This window comes from Lepisma saccharinum, chromosome 9 (genome assembly GCF_977018435.1).
Source record: "Lepisma saccharinum chromosome 9, izLepSacc3.1, whole genome shotgun sequence".
Taxonomy (NCBI): domain Eukaryota; kingdom Metazoa; phylum Arthropoda; class Insecta; order Zygentoma; family Lepismatidae; genus Lepisma; species Lepisma saccharinum.
Genome location: NC_139237.1, coordinates 50,570,214 through 50,597,720, shown reverse-complemented (window position 1 = coordinate 50,597,720; position 27,507 = coordinate 50,570,214). Strand labels below are relative to the sequence as shown.

At 41.1% G+C, this 27,507-nt stretch overlaps 1 protein-coding gene across 2 annotated transcripts in view; it reads left to right on the top strand.

Annotated features, from left to right (window-relative positions):
- bru3 (CUGBP Elav-like family member bruno 3) overlaps positions 1-27,507 on the top strand; it is a 725,341-nt gene that overhangs the window by 257,053 nt on the left and 440,781 nt on the right. The window lies entirely within an intron of this gene.

Below are 27,507 nucleotides of genomic sequence, written 5' to 3'. Positions count from 1 at the left end.
TACTTTAGTACGAGTGGTTTGAATTTGTTATGTTTGTGATTTAAGGAATGTGCCATTCCCATGGTTGTTGTCGGTAGAGAGTTTCGTTCGTGTGGTCTGTCTCTGTCTCTATCTTCGTCTCTTCCTTTTCATCTCTTCCTTGCTTTTTCTTTCTCTTTCCATCTCCTCCATTCTTACTCTCTTACTTCATATCAACCTGCTTCCCTCTTTCTTTCTTTTTCCCCTTCCAGCGAGACTTTCTTTCTCTTTTCCCCTTCCAGCGAGACTTTCTTTCTTTTTTCCCCTTCCAGCGAGACTTTCTTTCTTTTTTTCCCTTCCAGCGAGACTTTCTTTCTTTTTTCCCCTTCCAACGAGACTTTCTTTCTTTTCCCCTTCCAGCGAGACTTTCTTTCTTTTTTCCCCTTCCAGTGAGACTTTCTTTCTTCTTTCCCCTTCCAGCGAGACTTACTTTCTTTTTCCCGGCGAGACTTTCTTTCTTCTTTCCCCTTCCAGCGAGACTTTCTTTCTTGATCTATCACTACGTTGCCTCTGTTTCTATCTCTTATTGCCTTTCTTACTAGCTCCTTCCTTATTCCTTTCTGTTGATTCTTGTTTTATCAAAATATTCGTCAAGATTCGAGTTCTGCATGGGACCACTTTTGCTAGCTTGTATTCGTTCCAGTCTCCCACCCTGCGTATACAATGGAATATCTTTTTAATGTGACAAATCGTAAACACATCCGTCGTGGCAGTTTCAGCCCACAGTGATGTTTCATTTTCATACCAGGTGGCCTTAAAGTTACCCAACTCAGAACCCTCTGTAGCCTGTTTGAGACATCGTAGAACTCTGAAATTTGGTGAATCCACTATTCAGACCATGGGGAAGAGGATGGCGAAAAAAAGAGATATGAGAGTTTTACAAATATTTTATTAATTTTACTTAAAAACTATGTATTTCACATTATTCTGACTATGTTTTTATTTTCAAGCAGAGTTGAATAATTTTAAATTAGAAATTCCTCAAACCACAATCCTGCCTTAGGGCGCCAATACATCTAGCTACAGGGCTGAAGTGATGTGACTGAAGCAACAAACTGTGATTAGTACCTGGTGTACAATTTCTAATGGGAACGGGACTTTATGAGCAGCCTGTATTACAAGCACCAACTAGACAGTCGGTGTGGTTTAGTCGCATTTCCAGCGTCACGAGCACGCTCCAAAGCCTACCATACGGTGAACAGCCATCATCCACTGTTTGCCTTCAATTTACGCATGAGAGGAAAATGCGAATGGACCTCCCTCCGATCTTTATTATTGCTTTGTGGGGTGTGCAAACTCGGAGTGCGTCGAACAAACTCATTAAAAGTTGGGAGTTTGGTTCCGAACGCAATAATGTAACGATCTGCACCCTCGTGCCTGCTCAAATATTTATGGTTCCAAAATAATAACTTGATCGAAGCTGTCATTTGCTGAAAATCGCTTCGTTTTGGATTATAAGCGCCGAACCGCTCATTGACGCCAGTTTTTGGCCAACGGTGTGACAAGAATTTTCAATAAACTATTAAAGATTCGAAATTAAAATTTTGTGTCCATTGAGGAAACTGGAATATCGATTCAATGTGATAAAATTTAATCTGTAAATCTCAAGCAGAGTCATGTCAGTCTCCGTGGGTATTAAAGAGATGCATCTTGTGCCCACCATCTAGCAGTCTCCTGCTGACATATCTTCTATCCTTTCCCTCCTCCATCCATAATATAATTTCAGAAAGTAGGGAACATGAATATGATTCGCATGCAATGTTAATTGGACATTATCCAATGTCTAGTGCTTTAAACTATACTTATTGCAACATTACTTCTCGAGAGATAACTTCTTCTCTCGTATTCAGGTGAAACATAGGAAATGCGTAGGAGGACCAGGCCGCTCTCTACAAAAGAGGGTAGACGAACAGAAGCAGTACACATGCAAGGACAAAATAAATAGGTCAACGCACATGGAGTGAATCACATGGAATTCAGTGGGGCAACAGCACTACACAAAGAACCAAATTGAAAACTTAAGAAAAACAAAGAAGCAGCCTTTAGAGCAATGTTCCAAAACCGTATTAGCCATCCCAGTGTAGAATTCAAGCACTCTCCTCAAAAATTACAAAAAATGGCATAAATTAGCAAAAAATGGTACAGAATTCTTGGAGGCGCCGTGGAATAGTAAGGGATTTGTAGTAAAAAAGAACAGGTCTGTCGTAGGTTCGATTCTCACCACGGTAAAATAAATTTAATCTCTTCTTGCTTAATTATTTTGTGTTTCTTTTTGCTTACCCTGCCTCTTCTTGATTTTTTTGGTTTTGTGTTGCCTTTTGTTTACTGTATTTTTTTATTAACTTCTTTCTGTATTTCCTCTTGTTACTCTGTCTTTCCTTAATTATCGTCTGAATTTTATCTTGCTTACTCTCTCCTTTCTTCCAGACATTTTAGTCCACACTCTTGCGATTTCTCCATCGTTCTTTCTTCTCTCTCTCTTCATCTCAATCATCTTGTTTCTCTCTCTCTCCGTCTTTCTTCTCGAGCTTCTTGTTTATCCTCTAGTTTGTCCCATTTCTCTATCTCTCTCTCTTTTTCTCGATATTCTTTTATCGCTGCCTCTCTCTATGCTTTATATGTAGTGTTTCGTTTGTTTCATTTCCTTTCTTCTTCCTCATTCATACGCTCACTCGTTTATTCTATTATTTTTCTAACTCTATTTCGTCCTCTCTGCTTCTCTTAAAAGCATTTCTGTTCTACGGTGATCCAATAGCACAACGTTGTACGATTTTGCATCCCAACGCAGAATAGATTTTTTATTATTTTCACGCTTCAGAAAACGTTCTGCGGGTATCGCAATGGATCACATATTTTCGTATTCCCTAGATCCACATAAGTATATAAAGTTTCATAAATGGTGGTAGATAACGAGTCGCCAGTATCATAAGTGGTTTGGTAAGCGTCAAATGTCAGAACTATATTTACACGTCGCTGTAGGTGCACAGCTCATATAAAACAACAATTGTACCAGAGAATATAGGAATAGCATAACAAAAGATACAAACCTACACGTGGGAAATGTATTTCCGGTTTCAGTAGGGACTGGATATATGCCCCTGGCGAGGACATCAGGAGTAAACACAGTCTATCTGAATCATCACACCTGTATCAACAAACGCAGGAGAGCTCTATTGTGAAAGGCAAACACCGTGCTGTGAATTGAACTTCATGTACCTGCAAGTGTTCTCCATGGGCTGTTTGGGTGGCAGTGTTGAAATCTGCATATTGGCGATGACCTTCTATCGTTAGCAGGTTCGAATACCATTTGGCAACCTCTGTGTTCTATAGATAGAGCAGTGTAATTTCAAATACAAACTTACTATGAAAGAACGTATTTCGATTGCCATGTCTCGCTCTGTTCGCGCGTGCCAAGTGCATTCATCATGTGACCTGCCATACTGTGTGGAGGACTAAATCTATACTCCGTACCAGGAATCTCTGAAGTGAGGAAACGATCTCTGAGCAAGTAGTGACGCGAGAAGGCTCGACCATTGAACACGTGCAGGGGAACAGGATTGAGTGGAGGGGGAAAAACTCTGGTACCAGCTGTCTATACTGCTTCCGCTCTCTCTTTCTCCCCATCTCTACCGTTACGCGCCGGTTTTGCTCCACAGATTCCCAGGATAGCAGTGACGTCGATCAGGGGGGCGTGGGGGTCCACTGTCCCCCTAGTTTTAGCACCTTGCCCCTCAGTTTTAGAACCCAGTCGCCGTTACTGCAGGATAGAGTATATAAAAGTGTCATCATAGCGTTGGTAGCCGAACCTAATACTCCAACAGTATTTCGGATCTTCTCTTTGTTCCACATTTTAGAATTTTCTCCCCCCCCCCAACAAAATCCTGGGTACGGGCCTGCATTGCACAGTGATTCGGCTCCCCACTTTCAACTGTGAGTACAGTCACAGTGCCGAAATCTGGCAATAGCGCAAATACTTCCAGCAGCCTAACTTCGCGGCTCTGAGTATAGAAAGGTTCTTTAAGTAAGAGTCAGAAATATGTTACTCCATAATCTGTCGATGTGACGCAGCAATTATGGAACATAACTCGGAAAAAGTTCCATAAACTGAGCTCCAGCTTGTTTATCTACTTTCTGTCACCAAGTGTATCCAATTGGTATCTTTCTTTCTTCAATGGGACACCATGACGAATCATTACTGCAAGACTGGTTCCAAAATACAGCTTGATTGAAGACCACGAAGATAAATTAAAATCGTATTTCAGTTGCTGCTTGTAAAGCGACGCGTTTCAACCAGAAACTTCTGCTGCATGGGCTCAGCGACCTGGAAACATTGAGATTGTTTCGAAATAGTTCGCACTTTGTTTGAAACAAAATTATGCTCTAGTGAAACGAACCCGAACCAAACAAAACTTTTTTTCTGTTTTTGTTTTTGTTGTTCGCGTTTAGAGTCGTTCTTGACGCATCGGGGATCAAATATCAAATGAGTATTCTTTCCCGCGGAAGCAGAAGTTTAATGCAATCGCTTGATTTGCTTTCGGTCTTACTGAAAAGGATTTTCATTCATTCAATAGCAAGAGGAAAAGTTGCAGAACGATCCTGAATTGCGCTGACGTATTTTTTTTGCACGATATACAATTACCTTTCTCCTATTGAAGCTCACTAGTGTTCAGGACTCTATCAAGGCTCTCTATTGGTGGAGACACGCTTCAGTTTTTATTCTAACCAATTACTGGTACCCCGGTGGAGTGGTTGCACATGGTGCTGCTACGGCAGAGATCGCAGGTTCGAATCCCAGCCTGGCATGGGTGTTATTTGTGAGTGTCCCTTCATCAATTTCATCATAGCATCACTCATCCTCATCTTCGGTATTAGCTAGAAGTGGAAGAAAAGGGAAGCAAAATAAACCATATGAATCAATCAATTACTTGGGCCTCTACTATGGCGCAATGGTAGCGTCATTGCCTTGTAATCAAAGGGTCCCGGGTTTGATACCCGGTGGAGGCACTTAGTGGTTCGGATCCCACTTCAAAATGTAGCTCCTGTCCCGATTAGCCTTACAGTGCATAAAGTGGACTAAAAACACCAACTCAATCAATCAATCAATCAACCTGTTCTTCACTTCCAATGTCTATAACACTACGATAAACCGAGCTTCTCTCATGGCTTAGCGTTATCGCTTTGTATCCAGGGGTTCAATACCAGTGGAACTACATTAGACAATGGTTCTCATTTTGCTTAAAACTAATTCTGTGTATGATAATTCCTCAATACACTGAAAAACGACGGGTATTAAGGCTACACTGACAATGGTCTACGAGGGATACTCAACATTTTGGTCAATGTGTAGCCTCAGTGGTGTTAAAAAGGTGTTGATTACAACCATTTGTCACCGATGAGGTTAAACATTCAATAACATATGATGTGGACTTTCTGGGACTACTATCTGTGTCGTTTGAACACATTTTTGTAAAGTGTGTATATACTATATATGCCTAATTGTCACATCCATAGACGTTTGCTTCCAATATTTCCGAAACAAGCAAGCAAGATAGAAGAGAGCATTTTTCTCTCTCTTTCCTCTTCTCTTCTCTCTGCATTTCTCACTGTCTCTCACTAACTCTCTCTCTCTTTCACTTTCTCTCTTTCTCTGTCTCTCTCCTACTCACTCCTTCTTTCTACCTTTATCTCTCTCTCTCTTACTCACTATACTTCTTTCTTTCTCCCTCTCTCTCTTACTGACTCTGCTTCTTTCTTTTTTGCTCTCTCTCTCTTACTCACTCTGTTTCTTTCTTTCTTGCTCTCTCTCTCTCTCTCTTACTCACTCTGCTTCTTTCTTTTTTGCTCTCTCTCTCTCTCTTACTCACTCTGCTTCTTTCTTTTTTGCTCTCTCTCTCTCTTAGTCACTATGCTTTTTTTTTTGCTCTCTCTCTCTCTCTTACTGACTCTGCTTCTTTGTTTTGCTCTCTCTCTCTCTCTCTTACTGACTCTGCTTCTTTCTTTTTTGCTCACTCTCTCTTACTATCTTTGTTTCTTTATTTTTCTTTCTTTCTTTCTCTCTCTTAATCACTCTACTTCTTTATTCCTTTATTTCTCTCCTTGCCTTTCTCTCTCTTTGTATTTACCTTTTCATCCTTCACTCATTTTCTCTCCCTCTCTCCCACTCATTTCCTCTTTCTTATTAATTCATTTTACTCTTTAGTCCTCTTCTGTTACTTCATGTTTATTCAAATCTTGAGTTTCGTTTTGCCGCTAAACCTTGCAACGGAAATTCTACTAGCACGATGCTCTTCAATACTTCTTTGAATGTTAAAGATCTTTTCTACTGTTACGGCGGCCGATCCTCATGCGGGGAAGGGACCAGTCCAGCCCGATAAGAAACGCAGCAGCCAGTAGAACGAGGTACACGTAGTACTTCCTACCGCCACGTCGTAACTTTCTTCGCCACCTCTGTTGTCTGGTTGGTCTGCGGCGTAATACCCGCTCCCCACTTCCCTTGCCAGAACGAGAACCGGCCGCCGTAAGAGAGACAAAGACCTATGCTGACAATTGATCTTCGTTAGCACGTATTGTTAATTGTACATTATCCGTTGTCTAGTGTTTCTATTTACAGCTATTCTAACACTATGTTTGAAGAGAGCATCTCGTTATTTGATATCAAGAGAACTACTCTATTTTGCCCGTCAATTGAGATATTTAAAGGTTCCGCTCCCACAAAACGCAAGAAGAAGTATGTTCACCTGAAGACGAGAGAAGAGGTGTTAGAATGTCCAATTAATATTGCATTCTTATGATACTTTTTTCACAACAAACTAACGATTTTAGTATATCTACGACAGAAAAACAAATATCAGTATTATGTTAATCGTTTAGAAACATGCAGGTTAAAACTGAAGAACTCGTAACGTCAAAACCAGGTCTCACGTAACAAGAGTTACTAATAAATGTTGTTCGTTTTAATGCCCTGTACGTACACGGTGTGCAAGTATACCGTTTTGTAGTCCAGGGTTCGAATCCAGGTCTGGGTGTTCTTTGTGAGTGTCAATTTCATGATATCTTCACTCATCCTCATGATCGCTGTTTTGTATGCGGTCCTGGTGAACCAAAATGTGTACTGTGTTGGCCTGATGTACCAAAATGTGCTTGCCTGTTGAACAGTAATTCCATAGCAAAGATGGTTTGCTATCTGAATTCAATATATGCTTATAATACGTTTATCTGTGCTGAAGCCAAATTTCTTCAGTAAAGAAGTAAGTTCGTGTATGGTAAGGTAACGCACGTCTTGCAAACCAGCATCCAAGATACGCTTTGATGTGAACAAAAAGATGGCTTCAGCGATGAACTGAAAAGTTCATCGCCCGTGTCGGCTGAAACAGAAATTCGATTTCAGACAATTAATCCTTCAGCGAATCTCTCTCTCAGCGCACCAACGTCATCTACATACCTGGAGCTTCGCAGATGTAAAAATAGCCTTCCCCTACCACCATCAGAGCAGCCCGGGTTGCTGGTTTAATACACTCCATCTAGATTATTCCTGGTTTTTACTCCAGTTTTCCCCCCCACCTCTTTCCCAGTTCTCTTTCTCGCCTTCCCCCCAATGTGTACTTTCCGTTCAACCCCCTGCTTCTACGTTCGGGGTAAGCACATTTTCCACCGCCGCGCTCGGCTAATCCTATTACAAACACCGTCGACAGCCCGTGGTGCTTTCGCCGTGCTCGACTCTCGCTCAGAGAAGCGGCAGAATCTTTTCCGCTGTGCGGAGCCGAAGATGCGATGCACAAGATTCAAAAGCCTCAACGCCTGCTCCTGCAGCAAAACTCACGCTTAGGCAAACAGAAAACATTCGCTCCGGATCTCCAGTCAAGCCCGGCGTGGTGAGTCGCAAGTTTGCGTCTTGGAGATGCACAGTCAGGCAAGCTGTCGTCGCGCGACACGGACAAACACTGTACGCAGATGGCATCAAGGTGAACAACATTTCTTGATGGTGTTATTGTGCTAGTTGAGGCTTCGTTTTGGCGCTGGGAGTCCTTGAGAAACTTACATTTATCCTGCAAGTATGAAACCGGCACGTATTCATGGTTCCCGCTAAAGGTATCTTCTACTGTTACGGCGGCCGATCCTAATACTTGCAAGGGGAGTGGGGAATTTAGCAATCCAGCACGATAAGAAACGTAGCAGCCAGTAGAACGAGGTACACGTAGTACTTCCTACCGCCACGTCATAACTATCGGTGCCACCGCTGTTGTCTGGCTGGTCTGCGGCGTAATCCTAGCTCACCACTTCCCTTGCCAGAACGAGGGCCGGCCACCGTAAGAGTGGAAAAGACCTACAGCACTTATACACGTATTTCTATCAAACCCTTTATTTCTATTTGTCTATTTCGGTTATTGTACGTCGTTTTCGGCCTTTTACATTAATCGCGACGACGAGGATGATGAACTGATTAAATAGATGATAGGACAACCACAATGATACATCCATGTCTTAACCCTAGCTTACCCGTCCTGTGCAAGAAACTTACTTGCCTGAGGGCGGGGAGGAGCTCCTGCCCCCACTAAAGTCCAAGAAACCATTTTTTGCACAGAATCACTGCTTCCTATGTTGTTTATATAGATACAGTTATATCATAATTATAATAATTACATAACATACCATCATCGAAAGTGTCACATACATATTTTATGATTCACTAAACCTCAAAAAACCATACTAATGCTTATTTGTATATATGGATCCACTTATGTATAATAATTACAGAAATTTCCATCATTACCAACTATTACTTGTATGAGTGTCCTTAGAACACACATCACAAGGGTGCCTGATGACTTTATGAACAAAGGTATGTATAATACAGAGAAATTGGAATCTATAGAGAGCCACCTATTTAGTTTCAATTTTTTAATAAAAATATATATAATGGGTTGATGTATAAGTTCGTAGCGTTTGTGTTTGATATGGCAACACTGCGGTGTTAGGAGTTTGTTTATCGTTTAATGTTCATCAATTGGAATGGCATTGTTGTCCTTGTGAATACGCATTGAATTTTACAGATTTGAAGATAGACGGTGTTATTTATGGGCTAAAGAACAATAAGTGTCCAGTTGGGAAAGAAAACATTTCCGACATATTCTTCTGTCTGAAGAATTGAGTCAAAGGCAGAGGAAGGCGGCTCGAAGCTTTTGTCCCTTGTATGGAGGGAATGGCATTTGCATTCCATGGGTAAGGTTCAGGATACCGCACGCTTTAAATGAAAACCACAACCAAATCAGCGAGTAGTCTAGGAAGACAGCAAGTGCTGCGACACGATAATGCACACCCACACTCCGCTAACATGACAAAAGCTGCTATGCAGGAGCTAGGTTGGGTAGTTGTTCCACATCCTCCTTACTCCCCCCGATCTAGCGCCCTCGGATTGCTACCTTTTCAGCTCTCAATCCATCAATCTTCAAGGAAGCTCCTTTGGTGACGAAAGTGCTCCTCAAACTTGGCTTGACGTCGCTCTTAACCCAGAATTAGCTGATTTCTTGGATTGAAAAACTGCCAAAGCCGTTGTCCGACAGTCATCAACAATGAAGGAAAATATACTACTGATTAATTTATGTATTTTGTTCATCTCAAATTAGTATCAAATAAAAATAATTTTTGCACGGTAAAAAGAACCGCAACGAACCCAATAGTTGAAAAATCGAAAAACTATGTGATGGGCCTGGCAGCCGCCCTTCGAGTAAGGTAGGGTTCGAACCTTGAACCTCTCTCTGCCTCGTGCATTAGATCGACCACCGGATGTAAACTAAAACTTCAATAAGATATAAGTTGCTCTCTGACAACACATTCAATTAGAGCTTTCTCAAAATAGCATGTAACGGAATAAGAATGGTGATGCATGATTTTGATAGAAAGGATAATATCAAACCACTTCATCCAGTTAGTGGAGGCACATAGTGGTTCGGATCTAACTTTAAACTGTAGGTCCAGCCCTGATTAGTTTTCCTGTGTATAGTGGCCTTGAAACACCAAATCAACCAACCAATCAGTTACTGTTGATGCTTGATTGATACTGTCTTCGTATCATACTATCGCTTTTCATATACATAGGAAGAAGAATATGAGTGACATTGATTTGTTCAACTTTTGGCTAATTAGCGAAGATGGGGATTAGTAATGATGTTATGAAATTGATCAATAGACACTCACAAACATTTATGCTCAGGTCGGGATTCGAATCCGGGACCCCTGGCGTCGTAGCGCGATGTGCTAACCACTCCGCCACGTGGGCTGGCACCCCCACCTTGGGCACGCCACTGTAAAGAACACTAGAAAAACCGCGATGTGGAATATGAGTGGCAAGCGTTAGTCTGTGCCATGGGGCTGCATGCATATATGAAAATATTGATCCTTTTTCATAGGCCTGTAATGGAGTGCTCCATCGACGCTTTTTTTGCTTGATCGGCTAATAGTTCGCACGGATGACGCTAGATGGCTTACGGAATCGACTGTTTCTTCGCTCGAGCCAATAACACTCGAACTGGCAAACGATCGCGAAGACCAGTAGTTCACGTACACTCGCCTCACTTAGCACTCCGGCAGTAGATTTCTTTATAGAGCATATTTGCAGAAAATACAATTCAACCTACAAGTATCAATATACGCTGTATAAAACACACCTTATTACTAACTTCGTTGACCCTGTTCAACCGTAATTTGCCTTTGGTAGTGGACCTTCAAAATTGCTTCGTGAAGTGAAAGACGCAGTAAAATTGAAACTAAAGTGAATATAGTCATCATATCCATGGTAAAATGTAATTTAGCCTATCTTATATGAAAATGAATAGATGGTTATGGGCAGAAACTACCAGCACAAATTTTACACATATATTTCTATGATTATGGTCACATTGAAATGATATTTGATATTGTATATATTCGAGCGAATCACTCTCGAGCGTGGGAGATTCGATCGAGTTTGAGCGAGCGAAAGTGGTCCAATGCAGTACTCTAGCTGTAACATCAAAACGAGATTTTACCAACAAAATGTCATTAAGAAAAATTGTTCTTCTTGACATCCTCTACGTACTGTGAAGGTTCGTCGAATTTAAGTGACGTCATCCTGTCTCTGTGTGTGTGTTTGTATGTGCGCGCGTGAGCACACACACACATACCCCCCCCCCCCACACACACATATATATATATATATATATTTATTGCAAGGTAACCAGGAAGAATAGGCACACGATCGTACAGCTTGGAAGTTGCAGTAAAAACTTGCCTATTGGACAGAGAATCATGAATGAATGAATGAACGAACAATCTGGCTGGATAGAGGATTTGAACCTATGACCTGCAGAGTACTTAAGCGACATACCTTCGCACCCGACTCGATCATCTCGCAACATCTTCAAAAGAAAACCAAACAAAATTACCCCAACATTGTTTACAACATGTGCCAAGTTATCAGATGAAAACTCTTTCAAACCATGTCTATTTCTGGCATCATCAAAACATTAACAAGTTGTTAACTGTCTATTAATGGATTACCTTTATCGAAATGCTTCCCGATAACAACTGGAAATTGCCTACACAGTGGTGTTAATTGCCATTGGAACTCAGTACCTCAATTGTGGAGAAATTATCGCTAAATTTATGAAGGCGCGTGGATTTCCAAATGGAGTCAGATAACGGCAATGGAACACTATTAGTTCGCCGGTTTGAGATCAACAGTGAATAACACGGATAGAGAGAGTCATTTGTGGTTCAAAATAAAATCGCTCAAGTATTGAAGAATACTGATGTATGTATAGCCTATATATATTCACATTACTGTTGATATTCCAACAATTTTGAAGTTCCTTTCGTTATTTACAATGCAAATAGCATGTTCGGTCATGTCTGCTATTGTAATGTCTCAGAAGACCATTACGAATAGTATTGTTATGGAGGCTGTTAGTATTATCTGATTGGTAGTTTAATAAATTCATTGTTAATGAGAAATAAAGAGGTCAATCAAATGGCCGGAGTTTTATCTCTTGCTTTTCCAAGTTTCGCTCCCTCCCCCACCCCTCTCTCTATCTCTCTGCTACTCACCCACACAAAGAAAAAATAACAGTAAAAAGCACTAAGCAACGGTTAATTAGAAATAGAATTGGATATTCTTTATTGGTTATTCACAAAACTTGCACAAACGAAAAATTCAACACTACTGTGATAAATGAGAGCATTCAATCATACTATTCCGTAGACATTTCAGCAACTATCACTACAAAAATTGGTAAAAACTCAATCACACAATCACTTACATCAAAAGTTATTCCTTTCTAATACAAGACTGTTCATACACAGCGTGTCCACAAAAACATTCCGTGATTATAAACGACCACAAAATTTAATTATGTATATTACGAAATTTATACCGATACCTTTCGAGAGAACAGGTCAAAGAATTTTAGCGGATGTGTAATTGTTGGCGTTAACTACAACAATAGGCATAACAATAAAAGAATGAAAAAGGAAAAAATATTCCGATTGTTAATGTGTTATTGTAAATAGCATTGTCGTTAGAAATTGTGTAGAGCTAGCCTGCAGTTAAACATCCCTAAATCCTCCGTGTCCAAACTCCATCTCTACGTTCGGAATTTTCTAAATGAGAAACTTGAAGGAAAATGGATTGGGCTCTCCGGAAACAAAGATGCTGTGATCTGCAAGTGGCCACCGAGGTCCCCTGACTTGCATGTCTCTGACTTCTTCTTATGGGGTTACATAAAAGATCTTGTATACGTACCTCCACTGCCTCAAGATCTGGAAGATCCGAAACGTCGTATCATTGCCGCCATCGGTACCGTCACTGTAGATACGGCGGAACGCGTGTGGCATGAGTGGGAATATCGCCTTGGTGTTTGCAGCGTGACACGAGGAGCACACATTGAGTGCCACTGAGATAGGTAGTTAGGTATTAGAACTTTTGAATTTATGCTTCTTATGGCACCAATTTTATATAAATATGAGTACTGGGAGCGATGCTATATGTGTTTATAATCACGGAATGTTTTTGTGGACACGCTGTATATTTGCTATGCTGAATCCACCCATCCGCTCTAAGGCTCTGTCCTTACTCATCAAGAAGCACCGTTGATCTTGTCCTTGTAAAGCTACTGTATGTAGCACACGAGATGTCTTCTGGTGGTAGTACGTTCCAACAATATGCCGAGGTACCTTGGAAACCATATGCACATGCATATAGATGTCAAATAGACCATGCATGCTATAGTTTTTTTCTGGTCTTAACGACGGGCGGCCTACATGCTGGCAAGGGAGCGGGGAAGCGACTAATCCAGCGCGATGAAAAACACAGCAGCCTGTAGAACGAGGCGCGCGCAGGACCTCCTCCTGCGACGTTGTAACTCTCGATGCCACCGCTGTTGTCTGGTTGGTCCGCGGCGTATTCCCCGCTCCCCCTACTTCCCTTGCCAGCATGTAGGCCGGCCGCCGTAAGATCAGACAAGAGCTATAGTGTAGAACCACTGTTAGTAACATTCATACAGTTCCACTTACTTCCTTCACTACTTTTAATCAATTGTTATTAACATTCTTCACGGATATCTTAACACAATTCGAGATTTTGATAACAATATTAAGCATTGTTTCCAGTTTAAAAAGACACTCAAAATGCTGACCAAGGCAGAATTTATTCTGAAATAAACGCACCATAAATGTGACGTTTCAACCTTATAGCAAGGCGTTCTTCAGATTCTGAACCAAATTTGATATACGTAAGACAGTTTAGCCTGGTGAATGTGGACTGGATTTTTTTTTTTTTTTTAAATTTTTAGTTACAAAGGCGGAGGGGGGATAGAGCCTCTCCTGCACCATTTTCACTTGGGAACAATGATTCCCTTACTGAAATATTTAGTTTGACTTCTATGGTGGGGCACTTTTTTTTTTCCAAGTTTACTTTCAGTGCCATTTAATTGAAACGGGCATCCGCTCTGTCGGTGGACTTTCGCCCCCATAAGAGCAGGAACCGCCGCGCTCCCAGAATGCCCTGCGGCGTAGTTTCCAAGAGGACCAATCTCCTGGAACAAAAGGGGCCGCAGACTCACTCCGGGAACGGAAGGAAGCGACGAGATAGCCGCAGCCCACCAGAGGTCTCTGCCGACGAGAAAACCCTTCAGCGTCGAGGACAAAAGATGTGGACGCTTGCTAACAGTGGCAGCTGTTTGGTGCTCTCCTCTGCTCATCTTTCTGTCACTCTCTCTCTCAAACTCTCTATCGAAAATTAGAAAAGAGTTTCTAATAATCTCTTCCAAAAAAGAAACCCCATGGAGACATGACTGTCCTTCTGGAACAACCAGGCCTTGAAAGGTAATATTTGTTCCATTGATATACCCAACAGCTACGGAATCAAATTCAGAAATGGCAACTTGACGGGCTTGTCAAAATCGACTTGAAAACAAGACCAGAAACATCAATATTGGTAACGCATGGTTAGTATCCCTTAGGTATGTGTTTTTTTTTAGTAGAAACGTCACTTCTACATTAATCCCCCACTCTCTCCACTTTCACACACTAAATCCTCAGTCATTTGATGTCATTGAATTGTAAAATTGTGTTTTGGGCGTCCATGCTGGATAATGTCTGTCATAAAAATAAACAAACTAATAGGGATGACAATGTAGACAAACGACTCTTGAATCATAGGTCTCACTAATCACTTTATAACACGATTAATGAGACTGGTAAATGCTCTCGGTTATATTTCAAGTTCTGACTGGTTTACCATTTTACATATATACCTGTCTGATATGTTCATCCAATCAGAATTCAGATTTCTGTATCTGCACAGTAGGTAGCAACATGCTGAAAGGAAATTACTTGCAAAATATATTGTTAGAACCGTAAAAACCAGAAGCTAAAACATCATCAAATTATGCATCAGAAAACATAACAATTTATAACATATAAATAAAATTTAAATAATTGATTGATTAATTTGCTTTATTTTACTTCGCCTTTTGTGCCACTTTTGGCTAGTTTGCGAATATGGGGATGAGTGATGATATGATGAAATTGATGAATCTAAACTCGCAAACATCCATGCCCAGGCCAGGATTCGAACCCGTGACCCTGGCGTCGTAGCGCGATGTGATAACCACTCCGCCACGGGGGCTGGCTAAAATTTCAATAAATATATTATGTCTCTGAATGTCTTTTCAAAAGAACAATTAGTCTTTTTCTTCAATTTTTTGCATGCAATAATGTTAATATGAGTATACTCAAAGAGAAAACTCTTTACCCTCATTTTCATCAAAGTGGATTCCCTTCTTCAATTTGCAAAACTTAACATCTGGTTAAATCGTATCCAAATGAAGAAAATATATGTATAACGCTATGTAATATTACTCAAAATATCCATTTAAGGTATTTTAACACTTTAAAGCTCGCTTGAATCTTTTCATCATCTGACGCAAGAGCGGAATGCTCTCGTGGTCAGGTTTATGAGGTTTACATCTTTTAACATAAATACAGTAAAACATCGTTAATCCGGACTTCGCATAATCCGAACAGGCAGAAGGCAAAAAGAAAAAAGCGGAATGCAAGGTTTTAAATGTGGCTAGAAGTTAACAAGAGAACTTCCCAAAGAAAAGGCAGTCAACTACTGATGAAATTATGTTTTGCGCAGACTTTGTACTGTACAGTATAGTGTATTTAGGCCTAAGCCCTTTAAATACACCATTTATTGTTCTTTTAGATTATTTCAGTTAATCCGGACTTTCGTTAACTGGTCAACTTACCCCCCCCATTAGTCCGTATTAACGAGGTTTTACTGTACATTTAACCTAATAACAAGGGCATGTTTATATATCCTCGGCAGTGGCAACGACTAGGGGGGAGGCACTCTTTGCCACTTGTGCTCCCGCACGATGCTAAACCTTATCTACCAAGGAAAAGTTGACTGTCGTCGCCCCCGCAGTTTTGGCATCTCCCTTCCAATTTTGGAACCCAATCGCCGCCACTGAACCTCAGAGTTGGATTTACCAAACAGAGATAAGTGCCAGGTATTTTTATGCGGGTTTCATCATCCAATGTACTACATTTCCAGTATCGTGATATGGAATCCAGATATGAGGATTGGTTTCGTCACGTGTACAGGATGATTAGGAAGTCCGATTCCGTCAACCAGATTTCTGCGGTATTGGACTGTTCAGGATTAGCAAGTGGCAGTCTGTGCCAATCAGACAGTCTTCTCTGAGGTCCGCGTGAGGTTTTCGATATTGCGAGCCGGAAACGCGAACAGTAAGTAAGAACGTGCCGGCATCATTGCTCAAATATGCACTTCCTGGGTGGGGATTGGAACTCCGAGGCTCAATTAGCACAGGCCCCCAGGTAATCGTCGAATGGGGTTCTTCTGTGTGCTTCTGCGGCGGTGACTAATTGCATTAATTCAATCGACTAGTACGCATGTGTGTAAGGGGAGGAGGGGGAGCGAATAGCCTTCGGGTTTAATTTTGATCCGTGTAGCCTCTCCGGCACCCTGTCCGTAAACTTGCACATCCCCGTCTCACCCCCTCATCGTGGGGGGTTGATCCTGTGGTCCAAAGTTGTAAACGTGCACCCTCTCTTCTGCGAGACCGACGAATAGCAATAAAAATCGCGGGAACTCGTCTCGCGGGCGTTCAAGCATGTGTCCTACCACACTGAGCTGTGGAATCTGGTCTAACCCTTCTGCCTGGCTGAAAAAAGGTGTACACGGACATGAGTGGTAATGAGCAAATTCATATCTTTGAATCTATTCACATTTCGTAAATAATACAGGTTTATAATATATTTTCCAAAGATAAAATATTTCAAATGCATTTTCCAAGGTTTTGTAGTTTTCTTTCACCATGCCATGAGGCATATATATGGGGATGTGGGGGTAAGGCCCCACACATTCTATCGATCTCGGCCATGTTGGAGATGATGTGTACTTGAAAAGTAACATTTACAACTACTTTCTGTTGGAAATTTTCTTGTGAACAAAATCGACGCAATAAATGATCATTAATTGTAATAAATTAAATGTACAAAGACTTACAAAGACTTACAAGACCAAAAAAACATGGAACAAAACACTGATATCTTCAAGTGCGATTAGAAATGACGAAATAAGGCGTGGATGTTCTAAATTTTAGGATGCAACGAAGCCTAGTTCCCTTGCCTTAGGCTATTTCACGAAAATCCTTTCACCTTAGCATCCAGAGAACATACATAATTGGAAACAGGTTTTCCGAATTTAACTTTTCCTCCGGTTTAGCTAGTTACATTGCGTGGTTACATCCAAACACTGTTTGTTCCTTCATGTATTCATCCATTCACCCTTCATCCTCATCAATGTGAGAAGCATACAAGTAACGTATAGCAAAATAATGATAAAACAGACAAATTCTCTTCCAAGGGACCTTCATTCGCAGTTTCCTTCTCCATCTGAAGACGAGGTCTTCCATGTAGATCCCATTTCTCCCTTAATACACGCGCCTGGGTAGGTGATTGATCGACACAAATTGGGAAGGAAGATGCCTTCGTGGACGGCTGGGCTTTTGCGCGAATCGCAAGAAGAAGAAAATCGCTTTTGTAGCTGAAATTCACGCAGCAGTCGAATCTTTTCTTTCGTCTTCCCATTTCCAATGCCCTTCCTGTCTACTAGTGTGGGAGGGAAATGACTTATTTAGAGAAATCGTGCTTCAGAGGAACTTGGGTGAATATTTCCATTAAAGTTCAATGCTCTGGATGACCGGATTGCATCATCTATTTGAAAATATGACTAAAATTCAGAGTAGGGGTAATTTTATTGTCAATCAAATAAAACTAAGGAAGATATGTGAACTATTGATACACAATATTTTCTCTGGTTGCCTTTTAAATGTCCCATTTAAATGCTTGTGCATAAATCTGTAGTAAACAAAGTTTCTGTTTTGTAATTTTTTTTTAAAAAAACTTACTTGTACTATGTCCCGGTCATCTCTGGAGGAAGCGAACGAAAACAAGTTTCTGCGCAAGTTTTCACTTCAGACGGCTCCACCAATGAATACGTGAGGGGGGATGGGATTGCGTGGAGGGGGAAAGTGGCTACAGTTAACCAGCGTTCGCAGCAGCGTGTACCGCTTCGCTCTGCTCACTCGATTTTTCCCCTTCTCTTCCGCTATGCGCGGCCTTGCTCCATAGATACCTGGGACAGAGTATAATTTTTGAGGCTTTGAAAAGAATGTAAACTGCAAGTATTATGATAACTGCCGTACCTTTCAGATGATATCGTGATAACGCCTTCCCTTGTAATCAAGTGGTCCCGGATTCGATCCCCGTTGGAGGTACACTGCACTATTGTCCAGATTCAACTTTTAAACTGTAGGTCAATTCTAGATTAGACTACCTGAATATGAAATTGACATAAAACGATTTTTCTGATAGCTTCTAAATTGACACGCGTTTAGTTTCGTGGCTACATAATCGTGTTTTCCATCGCAGATATGTAGAATATGGCGATAGCAAAACACACGAATGCTCCAGAATTAATTGAAAAATGTTGAAATAGACGCGCAGGCCAAAGGTCCTTAACAACGTTTGCCTTAACACAGTGGTCTTGAATTTGTTGTTATTTATCTTCTGTGCTGTTTATTATAACTAATTATTATTTACTAACCAAAGAAACATGCGAATAAATAAAAATGTCGTATGCGCCAGACTAGGTAGCATTGTGCTGTTGGTTGAGGTACTGTTTAAGTCGATTTTATGCACAGAAAGGCTAATCGGGCTGAACCTACAGTTTAAAGTGTTTTTCAAACCACTTATGCCTCCACTGGGTACCGAATCGATACCCCTTGTATACAAGGCGATGCCGTTACCATTACGCCATCGGGGAGGCACGTAGCATTGTGATTAATCTCTGTCCCGGAATCTCTTGAGCAAAGTCGCGCATAACGGAAGAGAAGGGGAGACGGTGGATAAGCAGAGCAAATCAGTACACGGTGCTGCAAAGGCTGGTAGCTGAAGTCCCTTTTCCTCCATCCACGCAATCATGTTACCTTGCAGTTATTCTTTGATCGAGCCATCTCGAGTCCCTACTTGCTTTCGTTCGCTTGCTCCAAAGATCACTGGGACAGAATATACTCAAAATGTGTTTTCTAATCCGTTAATTGAGTGCTTTTCTACCTATCCCATACTTGGTAATAACCTGAAAAAGTAGAAAATTATGTTGTATTACTACAATACAAGAAAAACACACCCATTGTAAAATAAATATTGCAGCCCTAGTGCGTTTATGAAAAAAATATTAGTTTACGAAGATCCAATTTGTGTTGAGAGAATGCCTTCTGTTATATTATTGAAAGAAAGGCTTTATCCAATGTCTTCTCCGCTATTAATTCATCCCTAATGATCATGGCTGTACATCTCCTAGGACCTTTTGTTAAAGAATGTTTTGTTGGCTAAGGGGAAAAAGAGACATTTCGTCATCGAACCAGCCTACAGCTGCGCTTCAGACAGCGGTAATGCTTAAGGTATTAACGGGCTGTCTCGAGCAAGACAGTGTCCTGGATTGTCTCCACAAAGGCCGATCACAAAGTAAGACATTCCCTTTCAGCCTGCCTGAGCCATTATCTTTCTCACAAACTCAAGAAGAAGAGAATGCCCTGCTTCCGTTCATATTCCCTTTGACTCCAAATGTATCCCTTCAAAAAAGAAGGGGTTCCCTCCATTTCCCTCACCTCCATTTCTGCGCACTTAAGGAAAATAACGATAATGGCGATATCATGAAATGACGAGCCATAAAAAACACTAAAATTCCTGATGAGAGGCCTCTTTCGCCTTAACCGAGACAGATTGTGTACTTTATCCCTTAGCGCCTTTTGCCCATGTTTCTCTGATGCATTGCAACAACCTAGTGATAACTCGCATTAGATCGTGAGCTTGAATTTCGTGACAATAGAGAGCGCGAGTAGAGCCTGGTTATATTCAGAAAGCTTCTCTGCACAGCTGGCGAGCCTACCAACGCTGTTCAGATTTGGCAAGACGGTAAGAAATTGGTAGTTAGTTGTTGTGACGTCAAGAGCTGATCTTAGACGCTCGGAATGATTGGTGGCTGAAGGCAGCGTGACTCGCTCTTGAACATTCAAATATTTTATGGAATTAATCGCACTCTACGCGTATTGCCCAATTTGAATTACATGCTTTAATTCGTTCTTCATTGGATCATTTATCGATGGTATAGAGCGATCACAAACCAAATAACCTTCGACGAAAAGTCTCCGCGCAGCTTTCCCTTCAAGTCAGGTCATAAGGAAGCATGCTCCACTCTGCCCCTCCCCTCCACGCGGGAGTACGGTGCACAGGAGTCACGGGTCTGCTCAGTTTTTTTGTTTTTTTTTGTTTGTGGTTCCACTATACCGACAAGCTGCATGGACACACTTGTGCTTGACTCAACTTGCATATGATGAATGCAACACCATCATTCATTGTCCTATAACTTTGGGGTGAGAACTACAGACTACAGAATACAATTCAAGCGTCGTACTGAAAAGTCTTTATTTATATCGATGTTGTCATTCGTATATTTTGACTCGATATCGCTATTTAAACGATATCGAACGTTGATATCAAGAAATCGAATCGCACAGCCCTACTTGTATAGTTCACGAAGTAGCTGAAACACCAAATCAGAAAGTTGAATGCTCATTGGCTGGCGTATTTGTACACAAGAGAGTGGGGGAAAGTAAACGGGTGAAATAAAGTTAACTAACAAGAGTTGAGTAAGATGTACAGTCACCAACAATGGAACTTTAGCTTTTTTTATCCTTATGTTTCCTAACTCTACAGAGATTAGTGAATTTCGATATCAAATCGTCAATGGCAAGTTCTGCCATTGCCGTAGAGTTAGGCAATACACCAAACACCATACAAGAAATTTCGGGGTCATTCTCATTGCTGGTGACTGTACATACTAACTGCCAGCAGCCCGACAGATGCACAACTGTTGTACCGATTAGGTACAGCCAATGGTAACCTGATTTCACGGATGAAGGGAAAGACACAATGATACAACGAACTTCGTAGAAGATTACACTGTCCATTGCTCCATGTTGGTAGAAAAAACGCTGTAAGACAAGGCAAGTACTCATTTTTCTATGAAGCAATTGATCGCGACGATGAGGATGCAATGTTTGGTAAACTAAGACGTGATCACTTCTACCATAAGGTTTAGGACTAACCCCCCCCCCCCCTCCTAACCCACACGAAACTACTTTCCAAGCCCGGATCCCGTTATTTACCAGGGTCTTAAATATTCAAAAGTTGCTTTAGGTAAATGAAATAGAATTTCGAGCACGGTTCAATACCCCACACGTTGGTTTCCCCGGTTCTTGGCGGACCCAGCGCCAGTTTCATTATCCATTCGAGAGGCCAGGCTTAATGTCTGCCTTGATTGACTAGTCATGTCAGGATATTTTAATGAGTTCCGACGCGATAATGTAGGGTCTCCGGAAGTACTCTCAATGCTTTCAGCGCTACCCGGGTTCATTGAAGTTGTGAATATTGAAACATTTCAGAGAACCATCTTCTGTCGGCTTCATCATTGTTAAAAGTTTAAGGGAAAATATCGGAATAGAGCTGTATCTGACAGACAAGTTAGAATATTTTATTACTATTAGGCATTGGTTTTATGCATGCTAAAAATTATTAAAATGTACATGTAGTTACCGAAGCTTAGCGTGGCTTAATTAAACATAATGGAAGTGTGCTTATGGAGCATATTCTTTATGTGCATTAATACTTCTAATCTATGATAACATTTGTAGCTTGGAAGCGAGTCGTAACTCCCGAAACATCCAATCAACAAGCGAGCTGATGACGTCATCTCAGTCTTGCACCTATCACTGATCCTCTTGCTCACGTTCTGCGCTGTTGGTAGGCTCGCTAGCTAGGTTAAGTGATAGTTTTACTTTAAGGGCACAAGGGAGGGTTTTCGCGAGGATCTCCGTTCTGCGGCGGCTGCGATCACTGTTGCCAACTTAGCTCTTTTGGTACCAGATCCGGTTCTTTCGTGCACTCAATTGGCTGTGAACTGGCCCCTGCCCTACTATGGTGCCCATATAGCCCAAGTTTTGATAAATATACATTTTGCACGGAATATTGTTATATTGACTGCGTCGCCCCGCACTCTCTCACTTTCTTTTATAGCGCAGTGGCGGACGTGAATATGACATAATACTGTTATCCGGGAATTCTTTACTTTGGATTTCATACTACCATGGGAGGATTATTGAGATGGGTGATGCCCCAGTTCTAGACGGTGAAAATTAAGAATAAATTGTCATCACTTCAAAGTTAAAGGTAATAGTAGCGCCTCCCTCTTTGACACCTAACATTACTATAGGAGGCACTTTAGCGAACTTTCGAAAGTTATTTTTAACTCCATTTAAAGTGAAATTTAGCTCTTTTATGCGCATCAGGTTTGGCAACACTGCTGCGGAGAGTAGTTTCGCGTCGGAGAAATACAATACGCTTAAGCGAGCATTACTCTTATTTGTTCTCTCGGGAATATCAAGCATCCAATGGCGTAGTGAAGTACACGAACGGAAGTATGATACGTTGAAAGTCGTAAATTGAAGTTGATTCTCCATAAGGAATACATAAGATTCTGTAAGCACTTATTCATCAAATTTTTACACATCGTATCTCGCTTAATAAGCAATTTTAAGAGACGCTTCCACTTGAAACATGGGGAAAAATTCATACTAACGCATACTGTTCGGTTCTTTTTTTAGTAGCAGTGCACAACTAGTGCAAAACTTTTACTCCCTTTAACATATCTGGCTGTTCTGCATTTCTAGCTTAGGAGCGAGTCACAACTATTGAAACATCCAATCAACAAACGAGGCTCTGACGTCATCTCAGTCTTGCACCTATCACTGATCCTCTTGCTCACGCTCTACGCTGTTGGTAGGCTCGCTAGATAGGCTGAGTGAGATTATCAGATCTGTCCGTTATGCGTTTGCAAGTTGGGAGCGAGTCAGAACACCCGAAATATCCAACCAACAAGCGAGCTGCTGACGTCATCTCAACCCAGTACCAATCACTAACCCGGCCACTCACGCTGTGCAATGCTGGTAGGCCCGCTGGACAGATTCGCGTAGTCTGCTGGAGATGTTTCGTAACTCTTGTCCTGTCTTACGGCAGGCGCCCTACATGCTGGCAATGAAAGAGGGGAGCGGGGAAGCAACCAATCTAGCGCAATAAGAAACGCAGCAGCCCGTAGAACGAGGTGTACGTAGTACTTCCTCCCGCCGCATCGTAACTTTCGGCGTCACGGCTATTGTCTGTTTCGTCTTCGGATTATTCTCGGCTCCCCACTTCCCTTGCCAGAATGACGGTTGCCCACCGTAAGACTAGACAAGAGCTATAGTTAGCTAACTCTCTGGTATTCCTAAACCAGAAGGCTTATTGCCGCAACAACATTTACCAATTCCCTTCAGCTTTAACTTAATATTGTCATTCCATCTTCATTTTCAACATCGTATGGGTTACATCGCAAAGTTATGTTATGGGAAAACGAATTTCTTTAGTTTCACAATTACCGCAGAATTAACAACGTTGAAAAAAATAATGAGGCCACAGTAAACATAAGGGTTCACCAAAACAGGCTCTCTTTAGTGAAACAATCGTTTCGTAGACAGCGAATCAATTATGACCCTTTCCTTCTAATAAAATGATCACATTATTCTTCCCTTTCCCGAAGACCAACATCTGTTACTGACGTTATTTTTAGGTATAACCATCTTTTATCGCTCGCAGCATCTGAAAATATGAATGAGCGAACGAGGGTCGAGGAAGCCGTAACAGTCGTTTCGGAAATGGCATTGAATGCTCCCCTCTCCCTCCTCATGTTCCCCGTTTCTTCATTTCTGAAGGGAACACAATGACGTTCGCAGAAAACTGGCGGCATGGCCCATATAAAAGGACGCTACACGACCTCGAAAGTCGTAACCACTAATTACTAATGGTTACAATGTGAGAAAAACTATTGTACAGTACAAGAATTCAGACAGTAATAAGAAATAATGTCTTTTAAGTACATTCTGAAACACATTAATTTGCCGATAATTCATTTTTTGAGTGAGAATTATGTTTTCTTTAAACAATCATTGAAGCCGTATTCTGTGTCGCAGTGCAACATTGAAAATCTTAATAGCGTCTAGAGACAGTGATTGAAACAGAAAAAAATACTTTGGGTGTTAATATTTTATGTTGTGGCGGCAGATATATTGTCCAGATATTATTAGAATAATTAAGTCTTTTTTCACTGATCTATTTCATCGACACCTTTCTGCTATATCGTAATATTTACCGTTTCCGTACATGTACACTCACCGGCAATAAAAATACTTACAACCTGAAATATGCTTGGCGTTTGATTTGTGCATTACCTAACCTACGACGCTGGTAAAACTTGCCATTGTAAATTTGCTGTTAAAAGTCTCGTATCACCGTAGATTTAGGCACACAAAACCTTGCATATAAGCTAGTGTTTCAGGATCTAGGTGTCCCTTTTTTTATTGTTGGTGACCGTACATTAGGATTGGCCATCTGTCCAAAGGAAGGAAGTTAAATTCGGTTGCATTTCTTCCACTAGACGTTGTCAGAATTGGATATATTTTACTATTTTTCAAACGAAATACTAATTATAATGCTTCCGCGCACAGTGTGTCATGTAATGAATTTCTTTCAAAATTAACTTTAAGTCGTTGCTTTTTTAGTTTTACACCGTACCGTGATTTGTGATGACCATGAAGAAGATATGTGTGAAAATCAACGGTAAACCCATTAGCGAACACAGAGCCTGTAGTATCCATGAGAAATCTATGCTGAGAGATAAAATATGTAGTTAATGTAAATTACACCATATTTTTAAGTATATGAACATTTTTTATAGGCGGGTCTAACAGGAAATTTATTCGTAATGCCCGATAATAATAAATATGATTAATAAAATATAACATTAAAAAAAACATTAGCACAAGCTTGAAGAAATGTAAGAACTGAATTGCTGAATTTGATTTATTTGATGTTTTAAGTCAACTTTGTGCACAGGAAGGCTAATCGTGACTGGGTCTACAGTTTAATGTGGGATCTAAACCACTGTACAATGTGCCTCCATCGGGTATCGAACCCGGGACCCCTCCATTACAAGGCGACGACGTCACCACAGGGCCACCGGGCGTACATATTCACATACATGTACATACCGCTACATATTCACTTGTAGCACAACGTGTTTATGTGTCTCGGAACTTGCTGTTGTTAGTGTCATTTGTTCATTAATAACTGTGTGATAATAAAAATTAATTACTGTTACTTTCAGAGTAGTTTTTCCCTCAAAGTTTAACCTTTGCAACAGTAATTCAATGGGGAAAAAACCGTAATTGATGGTGTTTTAGAAGAATTGCGCAGCACAAGACATTATAGCCCCCTCTCCCAACACAAAATTACCATTCCATCGTTCCACAAAGGTAATACAAAAAACATCAAGATAAAAATTTGGAGGGGTAGAAATTTCCCTCGATGTCTCAAGAAAGAAGAAAACCTGAAAATCAAGAAAGAGGAGAAAAGGTTTCTCTCCTCCACCCTGAACCCCCATCACAACCACCCCACAGAAGACAAACGTCACCTTTTGTTTCGCGGCTTGGAAGGACACACTTTAAATAATAAAGGAGGAACGAGCTACCTCTGGGAAAAATGGTCTCGGCAAAGGGCCCTCCGGAACATCCAGGCTGCTAATTTATTTAATGCGTCCCTGCTAGCGGTCCACGCGAAATACGATGGAAGATAGGGGAGAGGAGAGAGCTATGAGATTTTGGTATTTCTCAGAAATGAACATGCGGATACATACGAAAGCGAGAATTAGAAGTTGATTAAGATAATTGGGTTACGTTTCAAATCCATTCGCTACTGAGATGCTTTGCAGCAATGTTCGCTGGCAGTTTTCGTGGCGAAGACAGAAGGGGGGGGGGGGTTGGTTCGAATTCTGGACAAGGAAAGTGATTGTAAAGTGAAAAAAAAGTAAAGTGCTTCCCTGTGCTTAGCACCACGCCATGAAGGCGTATAGGGGGTGTGGGGGTAACGCCCCACACTTTCTTGATCCGGTCGTGAGTGGGGGTGATGTGATCAGCATCACGCCCCTGATCGCCTTTACCCCCCAGGGTTTCCCCCATGTACCCATGTTATTCGACGCTGGGTGGACGCCGGGGCTGCTTCCATCGTTAGAAAAGTTCCCGGATTTGAACCGGCCGGGATCGAACCCGGGACCTTTAGCATGGTAGTCAGACGCGTTACCGACTGAGCCACCGCGAGGAAATTTTCATTGTTCCAATAGCAAATGCCACAACTTCTTTTACACAAATAAATCCAAAGTTTGTTACGTTCGCCGGTTTATTCTCAATGGATCTACTTACTTTTATTCCTCTACGGCGAGCATGAGACTTATCAGCGTACTATGAAGCCCTCAGATTGTGGGAAATCAGATAAGGATATGTTTACGTAAACCTTACTAACTCTCGCACACAAGAAGTACATTTAGATGTCAGTTAATGTTAATATATTACACTTCCACTCGCAATTAAACTCCTTATTACAAACAAAATTGTATTATGATCATAATTGTTCTTGACTACACAAATTAACACATTCACATTTCCAAAATCACTTCCATTATCTAGCAACATTCATAATATCTCTCACCTCACAACCCCACAATCAAATGTTTTAAGGTTAGTCCATAACCATAACAGACTACCTAATTGAACAAAACAAATTACGGCATCATAGACATTTAACATATTAAACATATGAAACACTTAAAATGATACAATAAGTGGTGCGTATCAAGTTATTTTTGGAAAGAAGGTCAGTTCTTTATAGAGTATAAACCCTATGATTCATTGTATTATACACCACGCATGCACCAAGCGGCTGAAGAGTTGGTTCACTGTCCTTATTATTATTCTCTCTCTCTATGCCTCTCTCTCTCTCTCTCTCTCTCTCTCTCTCTCTCTCTCTCTGTGTGTGTGTGTGTGTGTGTGTGTGTCTCATAACGTTGGGATGTTCCACATAGTACCCCCTGAACTGCATTTTGCAGACTATGGAGGCTCTGACGTCTGGATCTATCGCCATATAATCCTTGTAGGACTGTGTGTGTGTTATTCTTCCGTGCGCTGAGTGTCATTTTACAGCCTCAGCTTTTAAAGTAAGTAAAGAACCAAAGTAAGAATATTTTCAGTCCGACATTACAGTTATGTTTTATTACTTATGTTTTAGTTATGATAATTTGCTGGACTCCGTATATGTCACGGGTGCGAAATAGCCTAAGTGCTGACGCACCCAAAATTACAAATTCAAATCTTATAACGTTGTTTTTCATTTTTCGCTGTTCGCGGTTTAATATGTACCTACTCAGGATTTGTCAAATACCCC